This window comes from Nanorana parkeri, unplaced genomic scaffold, assembly GCF_000935625.1.
Source record: "Nanorana parkeri isolate BGI_ZX_2015 unplaced genomic scaffold, ASM93562v1 scaffold35, whole genome shotgun sequence".
Classification (NCBI taxonomy): domain Eukaryota; kingdom Metazoa; phylum Chordata; class Amphibia; order Anura; family Dicroglossidae; genus Nanorana; species Nanorana parkeri.
In genome coordinates, this window is record NW_017306303.1 from 575,967 (window position 1) to 589,209 (window position 13,243).

Genomic DNA, 13,243 nt, shown 5'->3' on the forward strand with positions numbered 1-13,243 from the left:
CTTCACCTAACCCCATCCTGTCAGGAAAAGCCAGCAACAGGCGCCATGCGGAACAGTTGTGTGCGGTTACATACCTCCCATCAGAGCAGCCATTATAGAGCAGGTCACATGGGCGTTGCGTTGCAGGGATAATGGTCATAGCCATAGCAACAGGGAAGGAGCTTGGAGGGGAAGCCGGGGCTTATCTGGTGCTGGAGGTGATGGTGTGACTGAGGGAACCTCTGAGCTCACTATGCCCTAAGCTCCAGAATCCTAAGGACGCGTGCACTCAGCCGTAAAGAACGCTGCGTTTTTATATGGAGTGCAGTTCTATTGTTTTCTATGGGCCCATGCACACAGCGCAGAAAGATCCGTAAACTGTTCAGCTCCGTAAAATAAAAATAGAAAAGTCTGTAATTTAGACGTGTACTCAAATAAACACGTGCAAACTAATGAGCGCAAAGTAATGGAATGGAAGTAGAATTTTGTTTCCTTATTTAATAATTGTAAGTTTTGTAAAGAAAGAGAAACTGGAATAACAGCCTATGCAGACAGTCCCCGAGTTACAAACATCCGACTTACATACGACCCCTACTTACAAATGGAGGCTATTACTGTACAGCAGGGGGTCCCAGGCTGCAGCCAAAGTGTACCGTGCAGCATTTCGGTCGTTGTAATGCTTCAGTCGTTGTAATGCTATCGCGCTCGTACCGACAAGCAGTGCCTGAGTTTTTGGGTCTGGTTCGTAGTACTTTTTGTACATTACAGGAAGTTGGCTCTTGTTAAATGTGCAGACGAGGGGTGCCCAGCTCTTCTTCCGGGTCAATGTGAGGTTTTTACTGCTGTCTGTATCCTCATTAGAAAGGTTGAATCTCACTTCCTGTCCTTGAGACAACAGGAAGTGAGAGGGAAATTCACTCCTTTAGGCTGGGTTCACACCTGGGCGTACAGAATATGCGCATTTGCAGCGCGTTTTTACGGCAATTTGCGGTAAAAGAAACACGCGTTTCCGAGGGCTATCAGGCTGTACCCTAGCGGATACGCGCGGCAAATACGCCCCAAAGAAGCTCTCGTACTTCTTTGGGTGTAGGGCGTTTTTCAGCGCATTCCTACGTGCAGGGCCGGCCTTAGGCCAGTTACCGGGGGTAAACCCTTCCCTATGCTATCCAAAACTGGAAAAAAAAACATTTTTGGCTGGAGTTGCACTTAAAACATGTACATGTTCCAACTTACATACAAATTCAACTTAAGTACAAACCTACAGTCCCTATCTTGTATGTAACCCGGGGACTGCCTGTAATAAACATCAGACACATGGGTTCCAAAGACAGGAAGATATTCCATTGCACACATCCAGCTATGAGCAGAAGGAAGTCCATATACAAGGAGAAAATGAGGATAAAGAACACATTCCGGGATAACAGCATCAGCAGAGGAAACATAACCAAAATATTCAGTCTAACAGTTCAAGATGGAAGTTTAATAGTAATACGATTCCAGTCTGCGTCCTATTATACGCAAACCGAAGTATCCAGTGCAATCATGTAATGGAACCTAAAAATAAACAAACGGGGGACGGGGTAGGAAGGACGGAGGAAGGTGGGGATCCCAAGGATGAACCAATACTGGACCTGTGGTGCTTGTGTGTGAGGGAGGCCTGGTCTGGGCACCACAAGAGATAGGTCAAAGACAGTTGGAAGATATTTGTCTATCCGAGGTTACCACATTTTAACATATTTAGAGACTCGGGCCGATGTAGTGACTTCAAGCTTAACTACGACTAAGGCCCAGTTTGGGGGCTTAAACATGTAAGCGTTTGTTTGCTGATTTATGCCTTTTTGCAAATAAAGTATTGGATGGACGGATCCCTTTACGAGTGCCGGTTTTTACCTATTGCTTAGTGTAGGCCAGGGGCAGCCAAACTCCAGCCCTCCAGCTGTGGTGAAACTATAAATCCCATGATGCATCTCTCTCCAGGAGTCATGTCTGTAGCTGTGAGAATCTTGCAATGCCTCATGGCATTTGTAGTTCTACCACAGCTGGAGGGCCGGAGCTTGGCTACCCCTGGTGTAGGCTCTGGAGGAAGCTTTACCAGGCACAGAGGTTCTAGCAGCGGGATTGGAGACAAGAGGGTAGAGCTGCTCCATGTTTCTTAATCGCTAATATTAAAATGTAATTTAAACAAAATGGACAATTAAAAGTAGGGATGCACTGATACTAGTACCGGTATCAGTGCCGATACCTAGTATTTGGGCTAGTACACGTACTCGCCCAAATGATCCAATACTTATCCAGATACCGTAACTTCCGGTCAGAGGGAGATTTCCTCTGACCATCAGTGCTGCGAGGGAACATGGGGCCAGCTTCCCTGCCAATCAGTACGCCGGGCGGCAGGTAATGACTCGCTGCCCGGCTTCCTGGGGGGAAGCCGGCTCAATGCTCTTTGGTCACCTCGATGCTGACTGGCCGGGAAGACGGCTTCCCAGCCAATCAGCATCAAGCCGGCCAAACAGCATGGAGGGTAATGACCCGCCTCCCAGCTTCCTGATTGGCAGGGAACACAGTTCCATGCCCCTGGAAGTACCAGTATCCGTATTCAGTATGGGTGAGTACCGAAAGATAAATATTGGTACTCGTACTCAATACCGTAAAACCGGTATTGGTGCATCCCTAATAGATATGTAAGCTGTGGAAAAATGCGGTTCAGTTTGGATATTTGGCATTCAGGTCTAGGAGATTCAGCTTTAGTTTTACAATTTTAGGGATGCACCAATACTTTTCGAGTACCAATGCCGATACTTGCCATTTTCATGAGACCTACCGGGGTTGCAGTGGTTGCAGCTGGGACCTGGCTCTGGCACTCCACCACTGTCCTGAAATCATTAGTCTGTATTGTTTTAGAAAAACTGTCACATGACAATAAACAAAAATGTATCAGTACTCGTACTTGTAAGTACTCGGCAAGTACCAGTACTCGTACTCACAAAACTGGTATCGGTGCATCCCTTTATTTATATTTATAAAAACAAAATCATACATTAAAACAGAGATGTACACATCCCAGGAGCTCCGTGTGCTCCTTACAAATGACAGCCGCCTCCTAACTTTTGAGTTTTTCTCTAGTCTAGTCTTAGAGCTGGAAAAGTATCTGCACCTATACTTGTACCGAGTACTGTACTTGGCATCTGAATATCCCTTCTTTATATATATGTATGTATACAGTATATGACTCCCTCCCATGTTGCCGTAACGGAAAATCTTGTTCAGACCCATTCAGATGCATTAAACCGAAAAACACAGCTGATTGGCCAGAAAAGTCACATGTCCGATTCAGTTTCGTTTTTGAATGAATTTCGGACGGGATCCAAAATTCGTAAACGGATATTCGAATTCGGACACATTGGGATTCGGAAATTCAGACGTGTCTGAATTTCGGAAAATTCGTATGAATTTTGATGGGAATGAAACGAATCGCACCTGTCTAATCCCTAATAATAAGAACTTATAGAGAGACTCCAGAAATGTAACACATTAATGCTTGCAATGGGGCTACCCCCTCAGTGCAAGGGTTAACTCCTTGTTTTTCTCAAATAAAAGACATACACTCACCCAATCCTCTGTACCACCTGGCTGCTAAACTGGTCCCTGCAGCCTCTTCTCCCCCAGACCTGCTGACATCATCACATCTAATACGATCACTTGTATGAGGCATGAGGATGCCGAGGGATATACCATAACTGGAGGTGAGCGGTCAGTGGAGTATATCTTCTTTATAGTGGCTCCTAGACTATAACGAGCACTTAACCCTTGCAGTGCTGGGGTAGCCCCACTGCAAGAGTTCACTTTTTGCATACCGGGAGATCTTTAAAACTGGCAAAAGTCACTAAGAGTTATTCTGCATTCACACCAGCAGCGTTCACTAGCACATAGACGCTAGTGTGTTGTTAGGGAAGTGTCGCAATGTCACGCATCTCACTGTTTACCTTTTTTTCTAACTTTATTACAATGTTACAAAGTGACATTTCATTCTGTTCTAGTCATCCCAGCACATTGCAATGCAGTATACTGTTTCAAAATACTGCAGTGAAAAATGTACTGTATTTAATATTTTCTGCATACCATTGCAACATGATGGTGTGAACAGACCTCATAGGAAACACACGGCAGTTTGTGTTAGGTCTTACCTAGTAGGCCTGTGCATCTGGTGTGAATGAGCCCTTAACCCAACTACAAGACAGGAGAAAATGTCAGGACCGTACAGGTCATGAGTTTAGAGATATCTGTGAATTATTGCTCTCACTCTGGCGCACGCGACGATACCTAACATGTGTTGCGCGATCGTTGTTTTCGTATGTAGGCGCACCCAACACATGTTTACGATAATACGCGCGCGGGGTGGGGGACTCTTAATTTTTGTTTTGTTTTTTTAAATACATTTTCATTTTTTAAAACCTTTTTTATTTTTTTACTTTAATTGCTATCACATAGGGGGGCTTACAAGTCCCCTATGTGATAGCATAGTAGTGGTGACAGGTTCTCTTTAAGGTGATATTAGGGGTCACCTTTCCACTTCAAATAAGCTATTGGAGTGCAGATCGCTTTATGTTCCTATTTCATCGGCCTGTGGAAGCAATCTGGCAGCAGCCGACAGTCGGCTTTACATATGTAAATAGAGTCTGATTAAAGTGCCCGCTGCCAGGGACGTGTGACATACGCCAGTGGCAGCGAAAGGGTTAAAGTGGAACCAAACCCTCCTATCTGCCGAGGACGGCGTCATCTTAGCCTCTATTTACATCTGCAGTTGTCATGGTATTGCATTCATGAACAGCTATGACACCGGCCATTTGAAAGTTTGGTTGAGAGCTGACATAAGCACACTAGTAGGCAGAATGTAAATATACAGACTGCAGAAAACATTGGTTGATTAAGGATTCCGAGGGCTATCTGGCTCAGTGGGTTCAGTGGGCCCACTTTAAGTAGCCACCCATGAATGCATAACAGCATGGTAATCATTTCTGTGCAGCACAGGGACTATGTTAGGAAGTTAGTCAGCTACCTATAGGAAGTTAGGAGCTTAAAGGAGAACTATGGGGTCAGTATTTTTCCCCATAGTTCTCCTTAGGGTAACGGGAGGACACAAACTAGCGTCCTCCCGTTACCCTAAGCTCAGTATACCGCGAGCTACAGCTCGCGGTATACTGAGACACCGCAATTGTAGGATCACCAGGTATTTGACTTTACTAGCATCATTTTTAAAGGGATAACACAAGAAATGTGCATGTATTGCAGAAAGGGTGTCCCTAGATGTCTCGCCGCCTGAGGGGAGTGGGATGCTTGTGGAGCATGGCATCCTGCCCAGCTTACCGATGTCATTGCCAGGACTTGGGCTGGACACTTGCCAGAGGTTGCCCACGTGACCCAATGAGATGCTGCCTGAGACAACCACCTCAGGCTGCCTCATTATAGATACGACCCTGATTTCAGAGATGTACTGCATGTTTTATTGTGCCCAGACATAGACTTTAACCACTTGCTGACCAGATGTTTACACCCCCTTTCTGGCCAGGTCATTTTTCAGTATCCAAAGCTGCAGTACTTTGACTGACATTTATTCCGTCATGCAACGCTGTACTGAAATTAATTTTATACCATTTTTTTGGGGACAGATAGAGCTTTCTTTTGGTGGTATTTAATCACCACTGGGGTTTTTATTTTTTACTATATTAGGGAAAACATTTTTTTTTACATCATGTTAGAAAACAATTACCCAATGTTTTGGTAAAACATAAAAGATGGGCTCACATTGGGTAAATAGACACCAAGCATGTCACGCCTTAAAATTGCGCGCACCCACTACCCTGATTTCCGCGAGAGACAGGTTGATCCAATACAAAATAGTCCACAGGGCTTATTACACGCCGGCTAGGTTGGCCAGGATGCGGGCCTCGGCCATTGCGCGCACCCATGAAATAGCAAAAAACTATCACACCCAAAATTTACCATAGCTGACGCTTTAAAAGCTTATACCACTCATCAGTTTAGTGTTATCCCTGATTAATGGCCCTAGAATTATTGTTCTCACTGTGACGTCTGCGGTGATATGTAGCATGTGCGCACCCGACGCATGTTTGCACACGTGTATGTATGGGTAGGTAAATGTGTTTTTTAAAATTCTTTTTCATGTGTGACTTTATTTTTTTTTCCACTTAACGTTATTGTTAATCACATAGGGGGGGTAAGAAATCCTCTATGTGAAAGCAAAGAGATGTGACAGGTCCTCTTTATGGAGACATCAGGGGTCTCCAAGTCTCTAATGTCACCTAGGGACCCCCAAAGAAGCTAATGAAGCAGAGATCTGCTTCATCAGCTTCCGAAGCCGGAGATTGACAGCAGAATGCGGAAGATATCTAATATACATCACTTCCTGTATTCTGACACCGGAGAGGGCATCCGAGGGAGATTGTGTACCGATCTCCCTCTGAACCCGTCACAGAGCCACCGTGCTGGTCCCCGGGCTCGCACCCGGAGGGCAGGCGTTGCCTGTTTTAAAATTTTAGCCGTTTCCCGCGCGTGATTGGGCGGGGTCAACAGGCCGTCTTTTGACGGCCTGTTACATCCAGGAAGCTCCCGGCCGGCCGCTCAAGGACAACGGCCGGCCGGGAGGCAGTTAAATATCAGGAACAGTTTACACTGATGCATCAGATGAGGGTATTAATGAATCAAGTTAAGATCTCCTAGTAAAACTCTCATTGGTTTTGCACTGCCATGTGGTAAAACTGATACAGCTCCCCAAGGGGGGGAGGGGGCAGGACAACTCTAGATAGGCAGAGCCAGCTGTCACTCACGCAGTAATGTCGGGAGCCATCCCAGCTGCAGCGTTTCAGGATACCGCAAGCTGTAGCTCGCAATACACTGAGCTTTGGGTAACTGGAGGACGCTAGTTTGTGTCCTCCCGTTACCCTTAGGAGAACTATGGGGAAAAGCCCTGACCCCATAGTTCTCCTTTAAATGAACATTTGGATTAGTTTGCATTTGGATACGTTCATATTTGGAAATTTGAACTTTGTACAACTATCCATTCGGAACAAAATTTACATGTTTAGTGTGCTCCCTGTGTTTATCAAAATGGATGACAAAACCTACCGTTCCTATAGTGCATTCCTAAATGAAAGGCAGACTGGTTTGCACTAGAAGTTTGCTTGATGAATCCTTTGTGTTGAAACAATGTTATGTGGAGCAAAATGAATTCCTTTCATGCAGTTACAGTACGGGCTGTATGTAAACAAAGCATAACTTACACTGGCCTCGGCCTAGACTGACAACCTCTAAAATTCTGGAAAAGAGATGAAACGGATACAATAAAATCGGTTATATTTCCTAGAGAAACTCACACCCCTGAAGATAAAGGGTTAAAGTGTTTTAAAGTAAAATACATTCGTACAAGGCTGTCCAAGAGAATGGATGCAAGTGAAAAAGAAGCTGTCTATGTACACACTGTGCAATAAAAAGTTTGGAGGTGCCAGTTGAACACAGACTTACAGACCTGAGGCAGCAAAATGATGAATACTTATAGCAGAGTGCTAAGTCGTCTTCAGTTTAATCACTTTAGATGAAATCCTTCCTCTGAATGCGGACACATTATTGATCGCTTTAGCCATCTTCATTTGATTGTAATGGATCTCTCCGTCAACGTGAATGATCACATTATAACATAAAGTTGGTTTAGGTTGTTGCCTGCCAGACCTCTCCAGCTATATTATTCTGATTCCTATCAAGTGTCACATTTTAGCTGGGCAGCGTCATTTCATTTTGTTTTTTATTTGAGATCTAAGGGTGGTTCATATACCAACTTCAACTTCACTTGGGGGGGGTCTATTGACAAATCTTGTGCCCAGCCATACACTGGATGAATGCTGTTTACACTAGATGGAGCTGAGGGGGTATAGGAGCTTCTTGGCTCCATCTAGTGGTGGGGATGCCGCGCAAATGGCATTCATCCAGTGTATGGCTGGGTGGAAGATTTCTAAATGGCCCCTCAGTGTAATTCCAACCTAAGTTTTCTATTCAATTTCAATTTTCATGTTAAACCCGCTGCCGTGTTTCTATTCCTGTCTGATGTCCCCTCTTTTTTAATCACAGTTACAAGTGTACCCAGAACAGGAAGTGAGGGCAAATCTCCTCAACCTGTACATTTTTGTCTGTGACTCCACTGGGGAGTTTTGCCACTCACTTCCTGTCCCGTTTGCACAAAAGGCAATAAAAACATCAGCAGTTCTAACCCTTCTCCCGCTAGTAAAAACGACAAAACACAAGGAAGGGAATTTATCAAAACTGGAGCAGACAAAATCTGGAGCAGTTGCCCAGGGCTACAAATAAGCTTCTCTCTTCAGCTTGTTCAGTTAAGATTTGAAAATGAAAGAGAGAAGCTGATTGGTTGCCATGCACAGCTACTCCGGATTTTGTCTGCTCCAATTTTGATAAATTGCCCTCAGGGTCTTTGTGCCTTCCGGAGAAATGCCAATGCTTATATTGTATTCTCCATTGCCGCCATTCTCTCATGCAGTTCTGGTACCAGTAACTGTGCAAGTCGTAGCTTGTATTTTGCATACATAAGTGTACACCGGTTATTAGATAGCAACTTGCCCTGAAGCAAGGACAACCTGTACCTAGGTAGAGATATAACATAACATAATATTGTTCAGTCATTGGGCTACATGGATTTTTGAAAACCGTTTCTGACATAGGCTGTCTGTGTTCTCAATGGCGTCTTGGATGGCTGCCTAATACATCATCCGAATTCTGGCAGCAGAAAGAACATATTTACCATGAAATGAACATGTAATTAAAGCAAGTTCAAACATTAAAATCATTCTGTAAATGACAAACCATTTCTGCATTGTAATTTCAGCGTTTTATCCATTCTTATTGCTAATTAACACATCTCACACAAGTCAAGTGAAATAAAGTCAATGATCAACCATGTATTGTAGCATTTACAATGTTTTAATCTCCTCTAGTTGCAATGATTTAGAAGGAACTATGCTAATTTATAACTGAGATTAAAATATAACTTGGACATCATTACAGCTAGGCTCTGCCAAGAGAAACCTTTTTTTCACTCAAGAAAAAAACATGGCCATCTCCAAACTTTTTTTTTTCTGAGCATGTAGAATTTTTATTGCGTATAAGGTGGAACATACATGAACAAATACTGGCAGTGGTAAGGTATCAACAGCCATTATATCTGAAGGATTACTTACTAACAACATTCTGTTCATAAATAAGCAGTTATGTTGTTAGGAGATATTCAGGCAGTAGCACAATACCAGTATGAAAACGATACAACAATAGAATAATAGAACTATATCCCCAAGATGTACATCCAGACCTAAAAGGGACTAGAAGATACATAATGGTGTACAGGGGAAAACCATAAACAACAACAAGGTGTGGAGGACTTCGCAGGAAACAATAAAAGAGTGTAAAGACAAAATGCATGGATGGGGCATAGGAAAATTAAGTCAAAGGACATCTAAACCACCCAAAGAACCAGTTAGTTTAGCTTCCAGAAACCATTTGGAGTGTTGGAATATGGACAAGAGATCTTTCAATTGGTCCAACGACAGTTCTGTTATAATAAAGGACATCCAAGTGTCAAATACATTTTTGGGTACGTGTTTGATTGAATTTGGTATCTAACTTACCTAGCATCATTAATCTGAGTAGGAGGGATCGAAAGATATTGATCGTGGGGGGATCGGGTAGTCTCCGGTTACTCAAAAATGGATGAGCCATTTTAATTGCTGCCTGCTGGGATAGACATGAGGATCTGTAATTTACTAAGAGTCGCATATAAGGGCACCTGTCTCTGTTGGCCTTTGATGGAATGCCCATTACCTGCTCCTCGGGCTACACTAGTCCCATGGCAGTGATGTCCTAGGCGGTGAAGGTGATCATTGTGCGATCATTTATTAGAGAGCTACTTGTTTTCTTTTTGTGCAGAACACTGAATGCAGATAAGGACAGTGCAAGCAGCAATAAATGAGTATTTTTGCTTCATACTCAAAACTTGTTTTATGGGAAATGTTTTTTTGTTTGATTGAACCTGCTTGTACTTGCACCTGTGCCCCATGGTTCATAGTTTAAGTGGCTTAGCAAGTGCAGCACTAAGTGGAAACTTCCCATGTAAAGGACATTGAAAAGTAAAAAGTTTATTTACCTTTAGTAAACCAATCCTAATGCTTCTGATAGTCAGAGACCATTTGATGTGTGCAATCTAGGCTGTAGTGCACATCATTGAGCTTGGGGGCATCAGTTTTTTTTGTATTTACAGTTTTCTAACTTAAAGGCGAACTTCGAGGTGAGTGATTTCCCCTCATCCTCACAATTAGAGCCGACCTGTGACAAAGAAGCTGTCACAGGTCAGCTCTATAGATCGGGCAGAAACATGCACCAATCCGCTGACTTGCCAATCGTCTCCCTGCAGGGATTCCCCCGCTCCGATCCTCCAGCTCTGAGTGGAGGAACGGACAGGGGAGGGGGCAGGAACAGCTGGATCTGCTTCTTGATAGGCAGAGCCCCCTGTCACTCACGCAGCGGGGTGGATCTTGACAGTATTGTCGTGATCGGTCCCGGCTGCGGCGCCCTCAGTATATAGCGGGCAATAGCTCGCTATATACTGAGCTTTGGGTCATGGGAGGACGCTAGTCTATACACAGTGTATAGACCTGATGATTTACTGGACCTTAGACCACTGCAGAGGAGGGAGGGAGACATTCCAGGGACCGGTCTAATGCTGGGCACACACCTTACAACCATCGCAAGACTTTTGTCTTGCAATGGTCGTAAGTTAATAAAAAAAAACGTACGATTTGCCTCTCTTGGACAGGCAGATCGTACTTGCGATGGGCTTCCGATGACCGCAATGCTGAACGTGCAGTGTGCGCTTGCGCACACCGGCCCATGCGTTTATCTTACGAACATGCCACACACCTGCCGACAATCGTACGATTCTCGGCGTGTTTTCGAACATGTTGCTAAGATAAAAGTTGTGCGACCTTACAGTAGCAGAGGTTGCACACCTTACACACACCTTGCGATAATCGTACGATCATGGGATTTCCCGCGATTATCGTACGATTAGCGCAAGGTGTGTGGGCACCTTAAGAAGAAGCCGGCTCAGAACTTTGAGTATAGCTTTCTGGTTTTTTTTTTAACCTAGACACAAATGAGCAGTTAATCCTTGCAGTGCAGGGGTAGCCAACGGTTAATAAAAACATTTCCTGGAGGTCTTCTTTAAGATTACTGTATGCTTTTTGGCAGGATTGACATTGACCTATTAATTCAAGGAGAATGTGCACAGTAACATGCATTTATAAAGTGCCCAATTACATTCAGATCAGCTTATACACTGCCTGGCCAAAAAAAGTCACCACCTGGATTTAGCTAAGCAAATAGGTAAGAGCCTTCCATTGGTTAATAGGCCAGAAACATTACGTCCTTAAAAAAATCAGGTCAGCTGCTATCGATGGATTTTTTTCCTTCCCTGATGGCACCAGCATATTCCAAGACGACAGTGGCAGAAGTCATCAGGCTCAGATTGTGAAAGAATGGTTCAGGGAGCATGAGACATCCTTTTCACACATAGATTGGCCACCACAGAGTCCAGACCTTAACCCCATTGAACATCATTGGATTGTGCTGGAGAAGACTTTACTCAGTGGTCCGACTCTCCCATCATCACAAGATCTTGGTGAAAAATGAATGCAACTCTGGATGGAAACAAATGTTGTGACAGTGCATACACTTATGGGAATTCTGTCACAGCCAAGGAGTGTATTTCTACATGTTTAATGTGTGTGTATTTACCTGACCTATTATATGTTTTACAACAGGCTAGAATATGGATTGGTAACATTTAGGAACTGTCCTCTGCCGTGTGAACTATTTAAAGCAGGGGTAGGCAACCTCAGCACACCAGCTGTGCTCAAGCTACAAATCCCACCATGCCTTTGCCTCTGGGAGTCAGGTCTGTGGCTGCCAGTGCCTTGTCAATGTATCATGGGACTTGTAGTTCACCAACAGCCAGATGCCAAAGTTTGCTACCCCTGGTTTCAGTAGAGCTGCATTGATGAGCAGAAGTCTCCTCTGTTTACTGTCAAATCTTTACTCAGACAGTAAAAATCTATAGCTGTGCAGTACAACAGAACTCTGACTTTGTCCTGCTGGATTATGGGAAGAGTTTCTCAACCAGCACATTTAGTCATCCAAACAGGAAATCTTTTAACCACAAAAACATACATGGTGGGTTTGTAAGAACTGTGCTACACAGCATCACAGGAATGTGAACAGATCCCATGACAAAATCATTTTTAACCCTTATAATCTCTCTCTTAAAGTGAACTTCTGGCTTTATACAGCAGGACACCCTAGAAGTGATAAAGGGCCCTTCCTCGATAGGTCTACCTTCAGGTAATATGCTTGAGAACTGCCTAGTTCCTAGATATAGGAGGTTTCCTTGGGGCACACTGTCAGTGATTCTTGAGTAATCTAGAAGACTTGAGGCCCCATTTTTTTGACTGAAACACAATCTATTGAAGTTTGAGAAAAAGGAAAAGAGTTGCAGGAGATTCTGCCCTATGACTGTTTTATGCAGAGACTAGCTTCTTTAGGCTGAGTGCGACCTATTTCATATATCTATATAAGCTTAGAAAGAAACAACTTCGAGGCTTCCATTTGTGGCACGGTTGTCATTAAACCTGGAAGAGGAGAGCACCTTCTGCAGGGCACAGCACTGAATTAAGACAGGCTGATCGGGAGGGGATATATGCACGGAGCCTCTCCTAATCACAGCAGTACGGAGTGGAGGTCAGCGCTGTGACATCTGTGTCTGTACAGTTTTTTTTCCTCCATCTTGCGATGGAGAGAAAAAAAAAAAGTTTGACGGGTGTCACCAGCACACCAAACAATAATAATCAGCAATTATGTGTTCATTTATTGACAAATGCTGTCTCTCACTATCTCTGAGCCTGATGAAGGGGACCCTGTGTGGCACCGAATGCGCTTGCTAGTGAGAGACAGCATTTGTCAATAAATGAACACATAATTGCTGATTACCATTGCTTGGTGTGCTGGTGACACCCTTCAAACTATCTACATGTGGTGGCGCCATCCACAGTCATTTCGAGCACCCGTCTGCATACTATGGGAATCTGCGGCAAGGTTTCTTTTTTCTTTTTGGAGGGGAAAAAAAAACAACTGCATT

General features: G+C 43.9%; 1 protein-coding gene across 1 annotated transcript in view; it reads right to left on the minus strand.

Annotated features, from left to right (window-relative positions):
- DTX3 (deltex E3 ubiquitin ligase 3) overlaps positions 1–93 on the minus strand; it is an 86,570-nt gene extending 86,477 nt beyond the window's left edge. The window contains exon 1 of the mRNA XM_018569491.1: positions 75–93. The gene's annotated coding sequence lies outside the window, so the exon portion shown is untranslated. The remainder of the gene's footprint in view (positions 1–74) is intronic.
- Positions 94–13,243: the final 13,150 nt, after the last annotated feature.